At 47.9% G+C, this 22020-nt stretch overlaps 1 long non-coding RNA gene across 1 annotated transcript in view; it reads right to left on the reverse strand.

The window, feature by feature from the left end:
* Positions 1–384: 384 nt before the first annotated feature.
* LOC146810959 (uncharacterized) overlaps positions 385–22020 on the reverse strand; it is a 31020-nt gene continuing 9384 nt past the window's right edge. Inside the window, exons 2-3 of the long non-coding RNA XR_014965758.1 lie at positions 14140–14285; positions 385–1362 (exon numbers count right to left, since the gene is read on the reverse strand). This is a non-coding gene — a long non-coding RNA (uncharacterized LOC146810959). The remainder of the gene's footprint in view (positions 1363–14139; positions 14286–22020) is intronic.

Raw genomic sequence — 22020 nt, forward strand, 5'->3', positions numbered from 1 at the left:
GTGTCTAACTACAGGGCGGAGGGGTGGCAAGCTAAGCTCAAGATCGAAAGGCCTGCTTTCAAAACCTTTACTCCTTCCTTTAGTATCATTTTTAAACATCTATGGAGAAGTGTGGCTCAATGATTAGAGCGGCAGACCCTGATGCAGAGGTCTAGCCCGGGACCAGGGTTCAATTCACCGCCTCGGCGGGTCTTGGGCTCAAACATTCCACGGACCTGATAATGCTCGCCTCGGTGCCTATTCCAATCATGGAGTCCCACTCTGCAACTCTGGGCAATAGCTTGCTTAATCTCCACAACAGCCCCCACAACGCTAAGGATGCCTGGCCTCCACCTTGGGGGTGCCCAGGAGTGGACGCCTCACAGGGAAAGCCAGGATGGGTTCCACAGCGGTATTCGTACAAGCGCCTTGAGACCCTTGCGGGTGAGTAGTGCGCTATACAAGTATCAAATTTTCAAATTTTAGGGATTTGGTTAACAGATTTTTTTGCTGGTGGTGGTATGGGAGAAATGTCCGTCAGGATTCCACAGTTACTTGAGGGACTATCTGGTTGGGAGGGCAAAAGAGATACCCCGGAGTGGACTATTTCATGGCATTTAGTCAATATCGACTCCATCCTATCCATCGTCTCGTGGCAAACCGCACCGAGGCCTTCTTTTTAGAGTGATTCGTACCCTGGGCTCTGTCCTGACCTTTTGTTTTACCCATTTTTCAATATGCCCTTTGTAAAACCCTTATAAAGGTTTAGCCCTACGAATGGGCTGAACAAGACAAACAAATTGAGGAACAAAAGAGACAGACCTTAGAAGCATACAGCCACCCACTCAGGACCCACACACCGATTATGCATAAGTTAGTGACCCGGAATTGATTGTAGCTGGAAAAGATTAATGGAAATTGGTAAAGACAATGTCAAACAAGCGAGCATCAAAGTGTCTGTTTCAGTACCTTATTCTAACAAGGGGCACTGTGGAGCTCTCTAGAGCAGCTAGCAAGAAGAAAATTTGTCCAGAACCAGCAACAACCAAGGAGAGTGGCCCACCCCACTACACCTCTTCCTGGCGATGACAGTCGCACATGGGCTCGCTCTTGGCCTGGGTGCGTCCGCTGGCGTCCCACGCTCGGGGAGCCTCGAGTTACAGACGAAGCGCCTCCTGGTGTGCTGGTGACAGTGGCGGCGTGGGTCTGCCGCAAGGAAGGCTGGGGATTTGAGCCCTCTGCTCCCTCAGTGGCTGTGAAGGCTCCCGGGCTGCTGGAGCCCCGAGCTACAGATGAAGCGCCTCGTGGCGCGCTGATGATGGATGGCAGCATGCGTCTGCCGCAAGGGAGGCTGGGGGTTTGAGTCCTCTGCTCCCCTGGTGGCTGTGAATACATTCAACAATTATGTTCAAATGGGCACATGAGAGATCATCAATGTAGTCATCCGAAGTTTTATAAAAAATATATATTGTTTATTGTAATCATATACATATATCCATGCATATCACAACAAAATACATTTAAAAAAATCATAGATATAAAAGAGAATTGCATAAGCTCAGGAGTAGACATAGAAATACTCCCTATGATGCTCAACTCATCACCCATGCCACTCATATCACATTCGTTATACGGACAATCCTTACACATACCAAGAACCCACAGACCAACAGGACAGCAATAAAAACAGAACACAATGGTAGATAGCACATATACTACAAAGAAATATTTCAATATGCAGTAATTTTATGTACAAACATGATACATTTATTTCTTAAAAATTATCGCTAAATATACCATGCATTCAATTTCCTAATGATCGCTGTGAGAAGTTGGCCTGATGTATGATGTCACTAGTTCTAGTGTACACCTTATATCAGTCCAAACAACCCTTATGGTGATTGGTTGTAAAGTCAACCTTATAGACCAGCTATCCTAGTGGTAGCATGGACAAGAGCAGTCTTAGGCTAAACTCTGAATGGCATGTGAAGCCAGCTGTGATACCATATATAATCCCTTGAATACCAAATGAAAGGACACCACAACAGATCTATATATAAAATGAAGTGTATTTATTCTAGTCAAACCCTCAGCACTCTTTATGAGATTCGAGGTAAGTACAACACAGTCTTATTTAAGCATACATTAAGTCACACAGGTAAGTAATACAGTTAGGCCCTAGGGGCCACGCAAACCATATACTAAAGAAGTGGTATAAGGACCACTGTCATGGAAATGCTTAGGGAATCGCTGGGGCTACACTACACTACCTACAGTTAGGAAGTGGGAGGCCCACGGGATTCAGGTGCAGAGTGGAAATACTCACGCGTAATGCGTATAATCGATAGAAATAGTACAGTTCTGAAATAAGCAGTTTTAGGACACTTCTGGAGTAGCTAGAAAGTCGAGACTCGGAAACTAGACCCTAGGATAGTCACTACCCTTGTGAGCACCGAAGTACCCAAGTTACCTAGCCCACGGGCTGCGGGTGCATAGGTGTGAACTTGCGTTGGGTTTCGTCGTGGACTTCTATGGATGCCTGAAGGAAATTTGCTGACAGGCAGTCAGTGCAGAGTGTCCGGTGGATCCCAAGGCCGGGATCAAGAAGGAAGGAGACCTGCAAGCAGAAGGGACAGAGTCAAGGTCACTAGCCAGTGACCACGTGGAACCAGGAAGGAACCAGGCGATGTCGTGAAGATTGCAGGTGAAGAGGTGAAGCTTGTCGCAGCAGCCAGGAGACGTCGAGGACGACCAGGACCAGGAGGCGAGCTGTCCCACGAAGGCTCTTGCTGTCGGCGGCGTCGAAGTCGAACTAGGACTCACCAAGCCTTGGCAAGCGGAACCCACGAAGAATGGAGGACTTGCTTCTGGTGCAGACCAGGAAGGTCTGGAGTGCTTCTCTTTTGCAGAGGAGCGGGAGCCAGTCTGGAGGAGCCAAACCAGCAGTGAAGATTTAAAGGTGTGTCGTCGCAAAGGCCGCTAGCCAACGGGCAAGCAACCGGACAGACGCGGCAAGCAGGAAAATGCAGAAGGGCCCCACGCAGGACTCGTAGAGTGTGGGGGGCTGATCTTCGGTGCAGATGGTGCTTGGGGTTGGGGCCTCTCAATCCCCGGTGCACAACTTCGAGGGTACCTCAGAAGCTGCGCTGGAAGATACTCGCCACTTTTCCCAGGTAGCCGGTCCCACGTCTCTCATCGCCTCCACGGATCTCAGCTCGGCTGTGGATGTGGATCAGGGTCGGTGAAGTCTGGAAGTCAAGGCTCTGGTCGGGCTCTGCAGTCGGTCCCTCGTGCAAAGGGTAAGTCTCTTGATGGTGCCTGTTTGCACATGGTAGCCACTCCTTGGCCACAAGTGAGATTCTTCAGTCTTCTTCTTTCGTCGAATGTCGAAGGTCCAGAGTTTCTGTTCAAGTTGCAGGTTCAGGATAATCCCATCTCCTGGGGCCCAGCTACCACTCTTATACTAATCTGGGGGGCTGCGTTGCCTGCTAGGTCACGCCTTATGGGTGGGACCTGGGAGGGGGGTGGTTACACCCCCTTCCCTTTGTCCAGTTTCGCGCCAGGACTGGGGCTGGAGTGCCCCAGCACCGGTTTGAACTGGACTATGCATGGGACACCTTGTGTGCCCCAGGCAGTGTCTCGTTTCTTTCATCCCTCCCTGCCCCAATACACTAAGGCCTGTCTGGGGTGGTGCTCGCACCTCCCAAGGCAGGAAATCTATTGTCCAAGCCTCCCGTGCCGGGATCACTCCCAGCAGCAGGAGGTCAGACTTGTGTCGTGGCAGCAGCATCCATTTTGTGATGCTGGGGCTCTGGTTAACTTTAACTGGGTAAGTAGGTTTCAACATGTCTTCTCCCTCTAGAAGGGAGGGATAATATCCTCATCACCAGAAATGGGATGGGGGTATTATTCCAAAGTGTTAGACACCTTACACAACATGTTTTGATAAAGCCAAACCATAGTTACCATAACCGTTTAAGATTATAAGGCACTTTAAGAGTATGTGGTAGGCTATATCATAGAACAGCTGTAAGGACATGGTTCCGAAAGCTCCAGACAGGCTCAGCTCATGCTAGAGCACCATCTCACATGTTACCAAGCACTCTGCCTCCAGGATTGTTAAGGCCTGCCATAGGAGTGGCTGATAGGTACACATGTGTCTATATTAAGGGTAGATATAGGTATACTATATCTAAGCAAGGGGTGATTACACAACCTTGCCCCAGCTGAGTGATCAGCCAGTTGTGTCTGATTGGAAGGCCAGGCCAGGGGTGGCATAATACATGCTGCAGCCCCTGGGAGGCCTAGGGTACACCTATGCCCTGGGTACCTAGGGTACACTGTACAGGGTCCAATAAGGTGATCCTTACCAATTGTGTATGTACCTAGGGTACATGGAGTCCATTTTAAAGAGAGAGCGACAGCCTGAGACCCTGAATGGCAGGATCTCAGGCCAACTAAGTCGAAAAACCAGATAGACACTAGGCAAAAAGTTGGGGGTAACCATAGTCAGATATCCACCTTCCTACAATCGCGTCTTGTTATCTAGTAATGCAGCGACACGCGTTTCGGTGGAGACCCACAGTCCTGGTCACACCTCCTTCAGGGCTCTAACAACATAAATAACAGGGCGACAAGGGGTACATCCTGAGGGAAATCTAGAAATACAAAATAATAACATAAGTATATATTTATATATGTACATACATATACACACACACACACGCACACATAGACTCCGAAGCAAGCTAAAACGGAAGCAGGATAATTTACGAATGATGGTGTTGTACAGAAAAATATATAAGAGTAACCTTAGAACCAATACATTCAGTGTTCACGAATTCCAAGAGAGAAAATATTGACTAAAGCGTTCTCTCCATGGAAGTGAGTGATCTCTGAATGACACCAGACCTAATCAAAGAGTGTAACACAATTATACCTTATATCCCACAGTGGTTTTTTATTTATTTTAATTTCCATATTTCTATTAACAGGGCTCCATTTATAGGCTAAAGAAAAAGATGGTCAGAATAGCACCCTTTTAGTGGGCAGATACCTTGTTCCTGACAAACCGCTTTGAGCTATAGGGTTGCCCCCCCTATATAAAATTCTGTATATGGATAGAGCTTTATCTACAGCTCCCAAACTTAACCCAAGTGGATACAAAAGGTATTGGAACACTAAAGGGGGGATTGCACAATATCCGGTGACTCAAAGCTTCTTTGAAGTAAAAAAACAAAAAATACAACAACAAAAAACATGAAATAGCAGGTGTGGACAAAGCATGTGAATCTACAGCACTATAAGATAGTAAAAGATTTTTAAAGGGTAAGTAACATTTGTTTCTGTTATTATATATTTATATGATATGCACATTTATTGCACAGAGGCAAGTCTAAAACATTTGTAATACATTTCCTTTGGATTATTTTCTTTAATATCCTGTGTGCAATATCAATTTGTAATAGCTAAAAGCTTTTGGTAATTGAGACATGCATCCCGTGTGTTGTGTAAATGTATTTGAATGCTGCGGGAAAAAAGGTGAGTTCGCAAAATAAGCACGTTGCCTGTGCAATAAAAATAGGACCGCCTTTCGAAATGTTGTGTGATGTGCTGCATAGGCTTTATTCTTGTGAACAAAGAATGGGGCATTGGGTGCACAGGATAGCATTGTCTGTTGCTCACGTTTGCCTTGCACTAATGGCTGTTGCTACGATTTTTCTTCACCTTAATTTTGAGCGAGAATGGGGAATGGTGTCAGAGCCCAAAACACCACTCCTTCCAATTTGAGGGTTTTTTAAACAGAAAGGGAATATTGTGTTTTTATAGTCGTCCTATTTCACTTTCCATTCTCACGAGAAGTTAAGTGTCTTTTGTCAGAAGTGAATGGTATACCCAGAGAAGTAAAATACAAATAAGATTTAGTCTTAGAAAAATGAGTTGGGCTAAAACATATAAAAATACATTACCTGTTTTTAGAATAAACTTTGACATTCTTGTGATATAGCATATGAGAGACATACCAGGACGTTGACAGGATGCAAGAGAGATTAGAAAATACTGCAAATAGTCTAGAGAACCTTAACCAGGCAAAATGGTAGTTTCTGTGGTTCATAATTAGACAATTTGTTGTATACATCGACAACCATATTTCTGCCCCTTTAAACATCAGTCGGTGGCACCGGGTAAGGCTGTCCACTTTCTTTTTTTTTTTTTTTTTAAACAATGTTTATTAGAAACAAAGACAGCAGCTGAGACAATTGCATAGACAATGTAGATACTCAATGCACCTCTAGCACACATGAGTCCAGGGTAACTAAATTTACATGCCACCAGTCTCCCTCTCCAACAAACCCTTATATGTCTCCGAGTCAGGAGTCGCTGTATCACTCTTGCTATTCTGGTCGCCTCTCACCGTGTGTGACTGTTACTGCACTCGCCCCACATTTGCCCGCTGTCTCTCCCACCCTCAGCTCTATCGTCGGTGAGACACATATATCCCCCCTATACTTATTCCATTTTCCCCACTTGTGGTCCCATTTACGTGGGCATACCCTCCCTTTAAATACCGCTTTCTCTGCGAGCATGGCATGATCCATGTCTTTAGCCCAATCCCTCAGTAGTGGTATGCTGTCAATTCCCCACCTTTGGGCGATATTCCGCTTAGCCAGACACCACCTCACTGTGACCCATTCTTGCTCAATTTGCGTGAGGTCCGTTGCTACCCAGATATTGAGAAGACACATCGTGGGTGTCAGATGTATAGCTTTGCCACATGTCCCAGCCATTTGTCTGGTAACATTAGTCCAATAACTCTGTATGTGGGGGCATTCCCATAAAATATGCAGGAATGTTCCCGTCTGAGCGCATTGTCGAAGGCAGAGTGAGCCGGTCGCCTATTAAGTTTATGTAATAGAATAGCATCAAAGTACACTCGGTGTAGGATTTTTAGCTGCACCAGGCGAAGACGCATTGGGATAGCCACCTCCCTGGGTGATGATAATGCCTCCCGCCAGTCCTCATCGGCCAAGTCCCCTAGTTCTCCTTCCCAGGCCCTCCTAAGTTTTGACATCAGGTCCACCCGATTGTTGATAAGTTTACGGTATGTGAGTGATATGGTCTTTCGGTTCATTGGGTCTAACAGGAGCCTGTCCTCCAGGGGGGAGGAGTTCGGAATGGGCGTATTTTTAGTTCGGGCCGATTCTATGGCATGGCTTATCTGCAGGTAGCGAAACCCCTCCGAGGAAGCCAACTGGTATCTGGCCTGAAACTCCTGGAATGTTACCATTTTGCCTTTTTCCCATAGGTCGCTTACTTTGGAGATTCCGATTATCTCCCACTTATCGAATCCCACCGATGTACTCAGTCTCCCCAGAATATCTGGCTCACATAGAGGGGTAGCCTTCGTTAGGCGGCCCCTCCAACCCATCCGCTTCTGCACTCCATGCCACACCTCCACTGCGCGCGCCGTCGGGCCAGTAAGTTCCAAATTCTTATGATTGGTGTAAAGAGCTCTATTATAGCCACCTTTCCCCATCAACCAATGATCTGTGCGGAAGCTTGGATCCTCATGCCTCCCAAACACCCAGCTGTTAATGGCCGTCAGTTGCGTGGCCTGGTAATAAAGACGCAGGTCCGGCAATCCAATGCCCCCATCATACCATCCCATTGTTAACTTTGTCATAGCTATGCGGTTCGGTTTATTGTCCCACAGTAAATCTCTCAATACCATCTCAATCTGTGAAAAATAGGAGTTTGGGATCGGATTGGGTGTATTTTGTAACGCATAGAGGAAGCGCGGCAGGGCCAGCATTTTGTATAAGGACGCCCGGCCCAGCAATGTTAGTGGAAGAGATTTCCAGTGTACTACATCCGTACGAAACTGCCTTAATACCCCCTGGAGATTCTTCTCGGCAAACAGCGTGGTATTGGTGGTGATAAATATCCCCAAGTAAAGAAAACCTTGGGATGCTACCGGGATGTCGTAGCCTCTGGGGCTTTGAGGAGGGTCTCCCCACAGGGAATACATCTGGGATTTAGTCCAGTTGATTTGATACCCAGAGTGTGCCCCAAAAATATGAGATATATGGAGTACCCGCCGCAATGAACGGGCTGGAGAGGCAAGATATAGCAAAATATTGTCCGCATATAACGATATCCGGTCCTCGTGGTCTTCCGTCCATCTCATGCCTCTAATCTCTGGGTCCCCCCTTATCCACACTGCCAAGGGCTCGAGAACCAGAGCGAACAGCAGAGGCGACAGTGGGCAGCCCTGTCTTGTGCCTCGGCTGAGGGGGAAGGTGGTAGAGCGATAGTTATTTACCACGACATGGGCCCTGGGTTGTGAATAGAGCAACCGGACCCATCCCTTGAATTTAGGGCCAAAGCCCATTCGGTCTAAGACTGCAAACAGCTACTCCCATGCCACAGTGTCAAACGCCATTTGTGCGTCGAGTGCCAGTAGCACCGCCTCTTCCTCCAAGGTCTGCACTTGGCCTATGACCCCGTTGACCCTACGCAAGTTATGCGCTGTATTACGTCCCAGCATGAATCCATATTGGTCCGGGTGGATCAATTCTGGTAGGTAGGGGAGCAGTCGATTCGCCAATAACTTGGCCAATATCTTTGCCTCAATTGCGATCAGAGAGATAGGTCTATATGACTGACACTCGTCTGCAGGCTTGCCGGGCTTATGAATTACTACTATTGCCGCCTCACGTATGTCGTCTGGCAGAATGGCGCGCTCGTGGCTTTTGTTGTACAGGTTGAGAAGGTGAGGTGCTAGCATGGAGGCCATTGGCTTAAGTAACTCAATAATCGGGAGACCGTTGGGGCCCGCCGCTTTTCCGGATTGAACATCTTGTATGGCCTTATGTACTTCCTCAGCGGTCAGCTCCGCCTCTAGTGTCAAGCCATCCTGCTCAGATAGCCCCCTCACCTCAATAGTTGCTAAAAGATCTGCCGCCCACGCCGCCTGAGAGGCGGTTGGGGCCTCGTAGATTGGTTTATAATGCTGAGCGAACGCTTCAGCGATCTCCTGCGGGTCAGTAATCAGGGTATCATCCGCCCCCTTAATTGCGCGCACCCATCGTGCTGCCTCCTCTCTGCGTTCCGACCATGCTAATAACTTTCCTGTACGTTCCCCCTGTTCATAAATACGATGTCGGCTGGCCAGTATTCTCCCACCTGCCTCCTCCAGCAGCATCTGTTTATAATCATGTCGTTTTATATTTAGTGAGTGTTGAGTATCTGCATTCGGATCTCGGGAGTTCACCCCTTCAAGTCGAATAATGTCAGTTTCCAACTCCAGTACTCTTCTACGGCGTTCTGCCCTATAGCCAGCAATCACTGACAATGCTCTGCCCTTAATGACCGCACCAAATGCCCCCCAAAGTGTTATCGCTGATGTGACCGAATCAGTGTTTTCTGCAAAATAGTGTTTCGTGTCCGTCCTCAACATGTCTTTAATGTGAGGGACCTTTAGTGCCCAGGGTGAAATCCTTATTGGGCCTGGCTGCGGTGGACGTCGCATACCCAGGGTTGCAAATACAAGGGAATGGTCTGAAATCCCACATGCCAGACATCGGGAGTCCGAAAACTCGTGGATATGCTGTGCATGTGTAAACAGGTAATCTATTCTTGATTGACTCCCGTGGACCCCCGACTGAAACGTGAAATGTGTGTCTCTGATATGCGCCCAACGCCAGACATCCACCAATCCCAGGGCTTCCACAGAGTCACGCAGAGGGGACCCTCGTGCTGAGTCCGGTCTAGGGGGGATCTATCCACTAGTCCGTCTATCGTCCAATTAAAGTCACCCCCCATCACTAGTGTGCCCATAGGAAGACTTAGAAGCAAAGTGGCCACATCTGACAGCGTCACCCGTTGAAGGCCAGGAGGTGCGTAGACTGAGACCACATTAAGTACCATCCCTTCCCATGTACCTGTGCAAGCTACGTACCGCCCCAGCTGGTCTGTCCAGGTTTTATGGAGCACGTATGGACAGTTCTTCTGCAGGAGTATCCCCACCCCCGTAGATTCAGAAGTGAAGCCAGAGTGTGCTAACATTCGGTAACCCTTTCGATCCAGGGCCCTACATGAGTTTCCCTGCAGATGGGTTTCTTGCAGGAGCACCACATCAAGACCCTGGCGATGAACATATTGCGACACCACTCCCCGCTTAATCTTGTCTCCTAACCCATTGACATTCCATGTGACTAGCCTAAGCCCTTTCCTCGTTGTCATGGAGTTCTGGTCGTAACTGGTCAGCTTGCGTCGGGGACCCTCGATAGCCGGGCCCCCTCAGTAGAGAGAGTTGCCTACCCACTGGACGCTCCTTGGTAGCTTCGAAGCACCAAATCCTGTCTGCTGTCGCCTGAACATAACACCCCATCAATCCGTGCCGGTATGCACAAATACAAAATCTTGCCCACATGCAACTCCCCGCACTGCCCTCCCTCCCAACTGAACTCACCTGAAACTTTTGCCTTAAGAACAAACCCCCCTCCCTGCTTCCCTGCATTGCGGACCCAGAACTGCCCGCCACCCCAAACATGCAGAGTGCCCGTTGCCCACCCATTAACAGTTCTCGGGGCGCATGTAACCCCACTCCCTATTCGGTCATGCGTCTACCCATAGTGTCTCGCCCCCCTCCGCCCGATCCCCGCCCTGACCTCTTGTACCAACGTTGTGGGTCCAGCACCCTCCCTTCATTGGAACCACATAGCATTCACTGGTATACTTGTTTGATCCTATTTCTCCCCTCGCGGACCTAGTCCAGTCCCGAGCCGCTCACACCCCCCAGGTGACCACTTCCCTCAATGGCATATCGTTAAGCATAATGTTAGCGGTGGAACAGCTCCGAAGCGGTAATGACACTTAAGTCCCTGCAGTGCCAGCATCAGACCAGCCCCTACCCCACCCCATGAATCCAGGTCCCCGATCTTAGTGCTGCTTTATTCCATTGTCATACTCCCCAGAGTCCCTCGGTCCCCCGGGTAGGTAGCAAAACCAGAATGTCTCACCAGGCGCCTGGCAAGCGCCCTCCTGTCGGCTCCTGCAAATCCGTGCTAGAGTGTTCTCGCATACGCCTATGCTGGTGCCAGTCCACATCGTCATCCGCTACCGAGGATGTCTTGTGGTTCTTTTTCTCCACCTTGCGCCATCCCTCCAGCCATTCCCAGGCCTCCTCGGGCCGGGTAAAGAACCAGGATTTTTCGTTTGCTTCCACACGCAGCTTGGCAGGGAACATCATAGCATATTTTATTTCCTGCTCTCGTAGTGCCCGCCTTACTTCCAGGAAGCCACGGTGCTGCTTCTGCACCCTCAGTGTAAAGTCCGGAAAAAACATGATTCGACTGTTCTCAATGGTGAGTGGCGGGGCCGCACGTGCCGTCTGCAATATCACATCGCGGTCCTGGAAATTGAACACCCTCGCCAGCAGTGGTCTTGGGGGCGACCCAGACTTCGGACGGCCTCCGGGCACCCGGTGAGCTCTCTCGATTGTGAAACTTTTGGAGAGTCCCCTTGGTTGTAGCTGTTTAAGGAACAAGTCCTCAATGAACAGGTCCGCCACCTGCCCTTCCGCTCGTTCCGGTACCCCAATGATGCGGACGTTATTCCTGCGCATTCGCCCTTCGTAGTCATCCAGCTGCAGGGCCATTGCCTCGTGGGAGGAGCTGAGCACCTTGACCTGCTCCTGAAGCCGGGCTCTATCCGCGACTAGGTCCTTAGTTGTACTCTCAACCGTTCCCATTCTCTCCGTCAACTTCTTCATGTTCTCGCGGATCAGTGTCACATCCGTGGCTACTGGGTCAATTCTCCCCTCCAGGGAGGTCCTTACCGCCATGATTGCCTCCAGAAGCTCCCTATTCGAGGGCTCCGTGGCGTCATCCGGTGTCTCGGCTATTGTGTTATCCTCCGTCTGATGCTTCTGCCATGCGAATTTATCCAGTTTCGACTGGGTCACTGTCTGGTTCGCCCTACCGGTCGCCATCTTTTCCGGTCCTCCGAATCCCCCTCCGATAGACTGGGCACTCCCGCTAATCCCCGCCGCCAGCAGCGAGAGCCCCCACTCGGCCTGTCGGTTTTCGCAGGAGGTGCCTTACTTGAGGCGAGATCTGGCAGGTGCTAGCAGACGGCACTCGGCTTCAGCTTTCTCCGCGGATGCTTCCTTGCCAATCAGCAATTGAGCGCCGCCCCGCCGACCCAGTGTACCAGGCGCCACGACAGTTCCAATCTCACGCGGGCCCCAGCCTATCTCACCACTCCGGCCAATCAATCCGTACCCTTTCACCACTTTCAACTATTTCACAAATCTTCAATCCGTGGATCCATTTGCCGTGGCAGAGCGCAGCCGCTGGGCCTCCACCTGCCGTCAAGGACTCAGTAGCTTTAGGGTCACCCCCTCCTTTGCGTCAAATCAGTGTTTCCAGTGGGCTATAGAGGCCCAGGTCCTCAATACCTCACTCCACTGGAGGTCTCTTCATGGCACGTCGCTGCCAGCTCTCCACCAGTGGTTACAGCCTGCGGTCACCTCCCCAGCCGCAAATTCGCAAATTCAATCAGATCCCCTCCACTGCAAGCATCAAATTACATCCAGCTGGGTAGCTGCTTAAATTGTCTATCACCTCCGCGGGGTCCTTAATATGCACTGGGGCACTATATTAGCTCCTCCAGGCGTCCGGGCTCCACCTTCGGCCGCCGCTCACTACCACTCCTCCGGCCGCCGAGGCCCAACAGTCGATCAACCTCTCGATATGGACCCGGACCCTCCTCCGCTCCGCCGAGTCTTGCGTGTCCCTTGTGATGGGGGCACACCACCGTCTTGTCTGGCCGCGCCTCGGTGCTTTCACGCTGCGAGCTCACATTCGCTCGTCGCCGTCCACGCCGGACCAGGCCGCATCCCCGACCTCGCGCCGGCCGCGTGCCGCAGCACTTCCGCCGGCCAGGAGGTCCTCGCTCTCCGGGTCCACGGAGCACGGTCCGATCACCGATGCCGATCGACCCCAAATTTATACCAGGGCGCCACGGGTCACTGGACAGCAGGCTACCAGCTTCAGGGCATAAATCAGGCCGGCCTGGGCGATATTTGTATGGATATTGCGGGAGTTAAACTACCGAGCGGCCATTCCCGTCGGCAGTTAGCCACGCCCCCGCTGTCCACTTTCTTATCCCTACTTCATATGGTGCAGTTTCTATTAACATTGCAAAGATGTCTAGAGATTCCTTTGCTGTTGTTAGCACACTGCAAATCCAAAGTATAGAAATATGCAGATGTTTGTTTGGTTTCAACCTCTGTTCCATTTAGTGCAATGCATGCAATAGAGGTATAGCTATGGAATTCAGCGTGGCTTTGGGTTATGAACTGAAAAGTGAAAAAACTTACATTCTTAACCGAGGCCTACATAAGTCCCAGAAAACTATTATGACTATAAATTGTATCTCGGAATGTGGTTTCCTAAGAAATATGAAGATTTAGGATATTATGTTTATGAAGTTAGTTTCCTAAAGCAATAAGAACACTTACCATTGACATTTCTGGGTCGAGGTAACTTGATGAAGACTGATCTTCTACCTAAAATCGTATGTCTGTTCCTGGCCCTACCAGTGTATGTCCTGCATTTTGTTCTTTAAGTGACATATGTAGAAAATAAAGATATTGCCAATAGATGATTTTGTTTCCTGTTTTTACTTACCCCGTTTTGCCAGACTGAATTTAGAGCAATTTTACTTCCAGAGCTGACAGGTTAAGTATGACTTTGATTATGTTATTAGTTACTTCAGACATCCGAGTAGATATTATTTTTCTAGCCATTTTGGTAGCTTGATTGCATCTGACATGTCACTGGCGAGATTCCTAGCATCCAGAAATACATACATGGATGTAGGAAGTTCTTGAGCTCTACAGTCTTGACTCATGTATGCACTTGTCACGTGATACTCATGTATATAATTATGTCTGGCGTAGGTTCAACAAAGAAGCCTTTGTTGCTTCTGGGAGCGACGTTGCTGCATAAAGATATGTTTGCAGCATGTGTTGCTGTAGATACATGTGCTCTGCATACTTCTACCACCAAAGGTCCGGCTTGGACACTTGCCAGTTATTTTTCTTTGAAGAAGTCTTTTGAATCATGCGGTATATAGTGACTTGTCCCTTACCTGGAAATCGCCATGTGCATGACTCCATATTTGATTGGTATTTTTTTCAGCAATCAGGTTCCGGCGTGCATGGCTGGGGCTCCAGAGTTCGACACGTTTCTTTGCTTCTGTTCGTACCCAGCAAGTATATTCCTCGACTCTGATATCTGGAAAATAACAGAAGTTGCCTTTTTTTATTTCTATCATTTACCTTCCAGAGACCGATCCACATTGACTCTGTGGGCTATGGGGCCTTGGGCCCTTCTCCTCAATGGCGTTCGAAGCCTTCTTAATAGGGAATATACACAGGGTGATAGAACATTCTCTCTTTTAGAACAGTCTTCAGTGTCATGCACAGTTCTGCTAGACTAACCACCACCGCTAGACTAATCACCAACCATGATGAAACCCCTTGCGAGACCTGCCTGACCTTCTGCTCAAAGAAAATGTTTTCATATCGGCAGGACATATAGAGGCACTCAGGCATTCTGATGACACCCCTGATCTATTTGGGGAACAGCCTTCCCCAGGTGCATAGGAAAGCGAAGAGGCTGGTCCTTTACACATCCCCCTCCACCAGCCATCACCCAGTCTAGAGGTGAAGACCCTCAGGTTTCCGGTGACTCCACCCTTTTAGAACCTGAGCAAAGACCTTGGGTGGAGCGTGAGTAAAACTGAAACCATTTTACACATCAGGCACCCCAAACATCCACGAGTCGAGGCAGATAACTGACAGCTCTTTGGCATAGACTCAACCCTCTGGGGTCCTACTGCCTTCAGGCACCGATTAGCATTGTCAGAAAACGTTGGATTTGGCCCCATTCATTGGTGCTGCGTTGTTGAGTCGAAAAGCATTTCAGAGGCAGAAGATCCTTTTGACGCGACACAGAAGCCGGCCGCTGCTTCGAAGTCAGTATCAGCACTGAAAAGTTCACTGGTGCCCATAACCAACTTTAGATCCATAAACACACACTGTGCCTAAGTTGGCAGCATCGAAAATCTCATTAGAGCCAAGAAATCCATTGGCTCCCAAGCCATTGTCATCAAAGACCTCTTGGGTTGCGTGTCTCAGACCAATCGGAGTAACCTTCAGGAGGAATTGGACATAAGGCAGGTGTCTCTTTATTAGTCCTTACACCCGCAAGATTTCTACAAGACTGAATCCCAACACCGGTAGAGATTATCCCTTGCAAGCGAAAGCCTACCTTTGAGGAGAAACTTGGTTTTGAACCACCTCTGGTGCCCAAAAACAAGAGCAAGGACAGGGGCACTAGCCACTTTCACTTTGGGCCCCCTCTTCCACCTCGACCCCCTTCACAACCCACACTTTAGCAGAGCCATATTCATTGTAGAGTGCCACCTAGACCTTATATGGGCAGGGCAGCCCAGTCACTCAGATGACCCCAAAGACACATTGATGACTCATAGGGTGACTATGATGTTAATACCCTAGGGGACCCTGACTCGGATTATCTACCAGCTAAGTCGTCAACCCCAGATGACACGACCAATTATCAAAAGGTCATACAAAGGCCTGCCACTCTCCACAAGGTTGGTATACACGCTCTCCATGAAGACGGCAACTTCCTTTTGGAAACCTGATCTAAATCACAGCGGACAGTGCAGTTTCTGCCCATGCACAAGGGGCTGCTGAAGCTGGCCTTGGATACATTTAAAAACCATTCCAGGCCAGGGTGGTCATGCTTGGGGTAGATAAAGAGTGCAAACCCTCCTCTAATGACATACTTACATCTGAGATTAAGTTATTCCAGATTACCTGGTAGTTCATATTGCACGCAAGCACGCTAACTCTCGTGGCACGTGCGATGCACCACGACCCAAAAAGAAGAGACAAAAACTTGGTTTCACATTGATTCATCAATGGGTGGTGGCTCCGACTGCCACCCATTGACTCATCAATGGGTGGCAGTCGGAGCCACCACCCATTGATGAATCACCAACTCTATCAGACTACTCTCTAGGTATGACAGAACATACTGAGATGAGCGTTCTTATAAAACACCTGCCTGATGAGTTTAGGCAGGGGGGAGAGTTGGTGGCAGAGGGTAGGACCATCTCAGTGCCACCATTACATTAGCCCTGCACGTGACGGATACTGCTGTTTGGGGCATTCAACACAAGTGTCTCTGATCCAGCACCATGCCTGACTCCACATTTTGGCCTTTATGCCTGAAGTTCAGCAACATTTGCTCAACCTCCTGTTTGATGGGGAACATCTTTTCAGACCCCAAATTGCCCAAATGTTAGAGAAAATTGAAAAAAGACACTGACATGGGTATCCTACAAGCTTCCTTTTGGAGGTATCAATATAGGGCAGGCTCCAGAACTACCTCTCCTGAACCTAGCTCTTCCCACCACTGACCGCAACAACAGGCCTGCCAGCAGTACTCTCTATGGGTCTATAGCAAGGGGCAAAGGGGGTTTCCATCGCCAAACATTGACTCTCCTGATCACCCAACACCTGTTCGGAAGGGATGGGTGCGACAATCCAGTATTGCATTCCACGCTGGCAGGAAATCTCATGCAACAAGTGGGTTGCAGCAGTGGTCTGCCATGGCTTTGGCATAGTTCTCCTCATACTCCCTCCCAACATCCACCACCACAAACTGCCTCAGTAGAGGACACCTCAACCTCCTGAAAGAAGAAGTCTAAGCGCTCTTTCAAAAAGGGCTATAGAGCCACTCCCCCCCAACACCCATTCAGCGCCTCGTCAGGGGTAGTAAGCGTAATATAAATGCAATTATAATACAATACATGTGCCCACCCTCCACCCCAGAAGCGTGTGGCTCTGGTCACAAATCTCTTACCTTTACTAATTAAGTTCCTTTTGCGATATACGTGCACCACACCCGGTCTGTTCATCACTCTATGCTACTCTCACCAGCTGGATAATCTAACATGGAGTTGGTGCCCATGTGCATTGCCAGCAAAGGGAGAAGTCACTATATCCCTCATCACTCGAAAGATTTCTTCCAAGAAAAACAACTTGCAAGTGTCCAAGTCCAACACTAGATGGCAGGAGAAAACAGAGCATGTGCTTTTACAACACTATGCTTCAAGAGCAGATGCTTACAGAGTAAGTAGCATTTTCCTTATTTCTTTAATTATAGGGTCTCTTTTTTTATCAAACGTAAGGGCAAAAGGAAAGAACGAAAAGGACTGATTAATATCTAGGGTTCTGTTTTTACTTGTTATTTATGGCTTCTATACTTGAATTCTAACATAATTAAATTCACTATTTTTTGGGTAATTGACTATTTCAGGTCAATTAAAAAAAAATTGTATGGAGGTTTACCGCTCTCAGATAATGTAAAATTGACTGAGATTGACTGAGATTGCTCCAGCCATTATTGTGGTGGGCTACCCCAATGAGGGGTGCAAGGAAATATTTAGTCTCTGGGGAGATGGACTGAAAATAACCAAGTTGAAGGCTGTGTGTGGTTTGTTGTTGCTGCATCCTACTGCGCGAGATCTACAGTAATGTAAACGTGAAGTGTTGTGTGTCTTTATTAAAATTGACAAGCTTTTCCTTTGCACTACTTTGAAGGATCGGTATTTTGAGTATGAGAAATTAGTATTTTTATGTGATGCGGTGTGGAAATGACCAAGCCTGAATTACTTGAATCTGATTTGGATGTGAACACTGTCTAACACCCCAGTTGTAATCTTACTTTAGGTTATGATTTTGTTTGATTCTGTCATTCCTTGGAATCGGTACAAAATGGGGTGGTGATGGACTGAGCATCAGAACCAATCAAACACTCACACCCAGTCAACAGATCTGGGTTTGATCCATCACTGTTCTTTAGCCCACTCTGCCACCCCAGTTCGGACATGGCCATATGCAAATCAGTCTGACCCTGTGCCTCATGGGAACAGTCCAGCCCGAACTGCCAAACCATGCCTTCCCTAGACCGGAAACAAGCTTCCTAGGACCGGTTTCTGGCATTTCAGCCGTCTTCAGCCAGGCTTGCTTGAATCCAGTGGCAAAGTGAGCAAGGGACTCACGTCTGAGCATACCCTGCCAACTTATGGCAAACAAAGCGGTACAAAAGGGGGTGGTGATGGACTGAGCATCAGAACCAATCAAACACTCACACCCAGTCAACAGATCTGGGTTTGATCCATCACCGTTCTTTAGCCCACTCTGCCACCCCAGTTCGGACATGGCCATATGCAAATCAGTCTGACCCTGTGCCTCATGGGAACAGTCCAGCCCGAACTGCCAAACCATGCCTTCCCTGGACCGGAAACAAGCTTCCTAGGACCGGTTTCTGGCATTTCAGCCGTCTTCAGCCAGGCTTGCTTGAATCCAGTGGCAAAGTGAGCAAGGGACTCACGTCTGAGCATACCCTGCCAACTTATGGCGAACAAAGCGGTACAAAATGCTCAGACGTGAGTCCCTTGCTCACTTTGCCACTGGACTGTTCCCATGAGGCACAGGGTCAGACTGATTTGCATATGGCCATGTCTGAACTGGGGTGGCAGAGTGGGCTAAAGAATGGTGATGGATTAAACCCAGATCAGTTGACTGGGGGTGAGTGCTTGCAATGTACAACACTCCGTCCATCATTTCCTTTGGTTTTTGCTTTGTTCGCCATAAGTTGGCAGGGTATGCTCAGACGTGAGTCCCTTGCTCACTTTGCCACTGGATTCAAGCAAGCCTGGCTGAAGACGGCTGAAATGCCAGAAACCGGTCCTAGGAAGCTTGTTTCCGGTAAAGGGAAGACATGGCTTGGCAGTTCGGGCTGGACTGTTCCCATGAGGCACAGGGTCAGACTGATTTGCATATGAAATGAAATGAATGAAATGAAATGAAAACAGATTTATAAAGCGCATGGCTGCCCTTGAGCGTCCCAGCCATGGCCATGTCCGAACTGGGGTGGCAGAGTGGGCTAAAGAACGGTGATGGATTAAACCCAGATCAGTTGACTGGGGGTGAGTGCTTGCAATGTACAACACTCCGTCCATCATTTCCTTTGGTTTTTGCTTTGTTCGCCATAAGTTGGCAGGGTATGCTCAGACGTGAGTCCCTTGCTCACTTTGCCACTGGATTCAAGCAAGCGTGGCTGAAGACGGCTGAAATGCCAGAAACCGGTCCTAGAAAGCTTGTTTCCGGTCCATTGAAGACATGGCTTGGCAGTTCGGGCTGGACTGTTCCCATGAGGCACAAGGTCAGACTGATTTGCATATGGCCACGTCTGAACTGGGGTGGCAGAGTGGGCTCAAGAACGGTGATGGGTTAAACCCAGATCAGTTGACTGGGGGTGAGTGCTTGCAATGTACAACACACCGTCCATCATTTCCTTTGGTTTTTGCTTTGTTCGCCATAAGTTGGCAAGGTATGCTCAGACGTGAGTCCCTTGCTCACTTTGCCACTGGATTCAAGCAAGCCTGGCTGAAGACGGCTGAAATGCCAGAAACCGGTCCTAGGAAGCTTGTTTCCGGTCCAGGGAAGACATGGCTTGGCAGTTCGGGCTGGACTGTTCCCATGAGGCACAAGGTCAGACTGATTTGCATATGGCCATGTCTGAACTGGGGTGGCAGAGTGGGCTAAAGAACGGTGATGGATTAAACCCAGATCAGTTGACTGGGGGTGAGTGCTTGCAATGTACAACACTCCGTCCATCATTTCCTTTGGTTTTTGCTTTATTCCTTGGAATCAGACATCTTTTAGTTGGCAAAGAACTAAAGTTGACAGATGTTTTAGTGGGACTGAAGTGAGTTTGACAAAGCTCTGTGACTTGATTGTGGCCCTACAAATGCTCAGAGTTTTGTCAAGAGTTTTTTTTCTTTTAGACTTCTTGTAGTCATAGTGTGCTTTGAGGTAGATGACTTGCATCTTTCCTCTTGAAAAATAGATTTACACCAGAACAAGATCGCTGATATCTACCTAGATTGGACACAGCAGGTTCATGGGGAGTGTTTACTTGGTGCCTTGCGTTAACCATGGGTGATCCAACTTCCTCCTTGTTACCCATCATGCAAGGTAGTCCTGGGCAAGAAAATGATGGAAAAGTGCAGCTCTTCACAAGGACTCCTTTGAATCAGAAAATGCTCATATTTCTTGGGTGTCCTTGATGGAGGTCGGAGGCTCTGAAAAGCTATATGGAGGCTCCTTCATGGCAAGTCACTGAAATATTATCCTGCAGAGGGGCCGGGTCACTTTCTGTAGCACTAAAGAGTAGGTCTGTTGAGCAGTCAGTGCTTTCTGATGGGACACTCCCTATTTATCTGACTAATACTGGGAACTTTAACATAGAAATGGGGGTTGTACTTAACCATACCGCCTCTGCAAACAGCGCAAAAGAGAATTGAGATGATGAAGCCCACATGGTTTCTCTCAGCCCAATTTCAGTTAACCGCAAACAATACAAACTATAGAAGACCACAACAATGATTGCACCTAGCAGGGCAGGGGCAAAGACTAACTCGGGTCAGCTGTTTTCGTGGGATTTACTCTTGCGGCCTGACTTGTTGGAATTTTAAACTGACTGCTCAATGTACGATGTCGTTTGTTTGTAATGTCTGTGTACTACACGAGCAACCCCGTCCACCCACATGGACAGGGGGTGTATTCTATCAAATAACAAGGTCCATAAACTTATCATTGTGAAAAAACAATAATAAATGTAATATAATACCCATCAATGTATTGTTCTATACAATCATTGAAATACTTTATCTTAGTAATAATGTTATGCACCAAAAGAGACAATTAAATATTTACAAATGAGTGTTCAGTGCTATAATGAACACAAAGTGCTCAAAAAGTGAAAAGGTAGCGCAAAAGTGAACACAAAGAACGCAGCAAAAAGACCACGTGGTGGCACCAATTTTGGTTCATGAAGCTCTAGATACTTGTGGCAGCTCATCCTTTACCTTCTGAGACCGTGGACCTTGATTACTGGTGCGGGTGGCAGTCTTATTATTATTGAGAGACTGTAAATATTCAATCAATATATAGTCTTTATTTCGATTATCACAAATCATAAAAGACAAAGTACATCTATAATAAAAAGTGACTGTGAAAATTCATAAAACAGAAGCTTACATGTGTTTCCGCAACCATTTAGACATAATTGTTAAAAGCCACTGTTATATAAACAAATGTTGAAATGGACATGAATGTACCATAAATCCACAATAATATGAAACACATAGTGTTAAAAACACAGTTAAAATTGTTTAGTAATAATATATAAAATACTTAAAACAGGAGATATGCGACTACCAATTGTTTCATGTTTTTTCACAATGCTACTGTGCCCATATTTAGCAAGCGGTAAACAATAAGTCATTTCCTAAGAACAATTCCCAAAACCCAAACTGATAGTGGGGCAACAACACCCAGTCCTTGATATCTAAAACCTCTTGTCAGCAGCTTGCACAGTTAGTGTGCCTTCATCATATTGGCTCGGATGACCCACATCCAGCTCAAGAATTTTGCCACAGCGATTACTATGGATTCCTGGGTGTTAGTCTTTAGAATCCTCAGCGCCTCCATGGCTAGTCTTGTGCCCATGTTCTTACAAATGGGTTTGAGCCACTTATTTCTCGGTGCCCTGTAAGCTGGGCAAAAAAACAAGATATGTGCTAGAGACTCACTTTGGGCTGGACATGAAAAACATTTATCATCTGTTAAATGGTGCCATCTACTGGTAAGTGCCTTTATTGGGAGTGAGCCCACCTTAAACTGGTGGTACAGCTTCCTATCTTTCGGTCTGGTGATGGAGTCCCAGTAGGTTTCTAACTTGATCTCTTGTTTAAACTCCATAAAATTCCTTGCCAGGGTGGACCTCATGGGGGATGTAAGTCGCTTGATTTTAACCATATTCCAATATGCTGCCTTAAAATCCTTTTTCGATGGAAATCGATTAT

The sequence above is a fragment of the Triturus cristatus genome, chromosome 7, assembly GCF_964204655.1.
Source record: "Triturus cristatus chromosome 7, aTriCri1.1, whole genome shotgun sequence".
In the NCBI taxonomy this organism is placed as follows: Eukaryota; Metazoa; Chordata; class Amphibia; order Caudata; family Salamandridae; genus Triturus; species Triturus cristatus.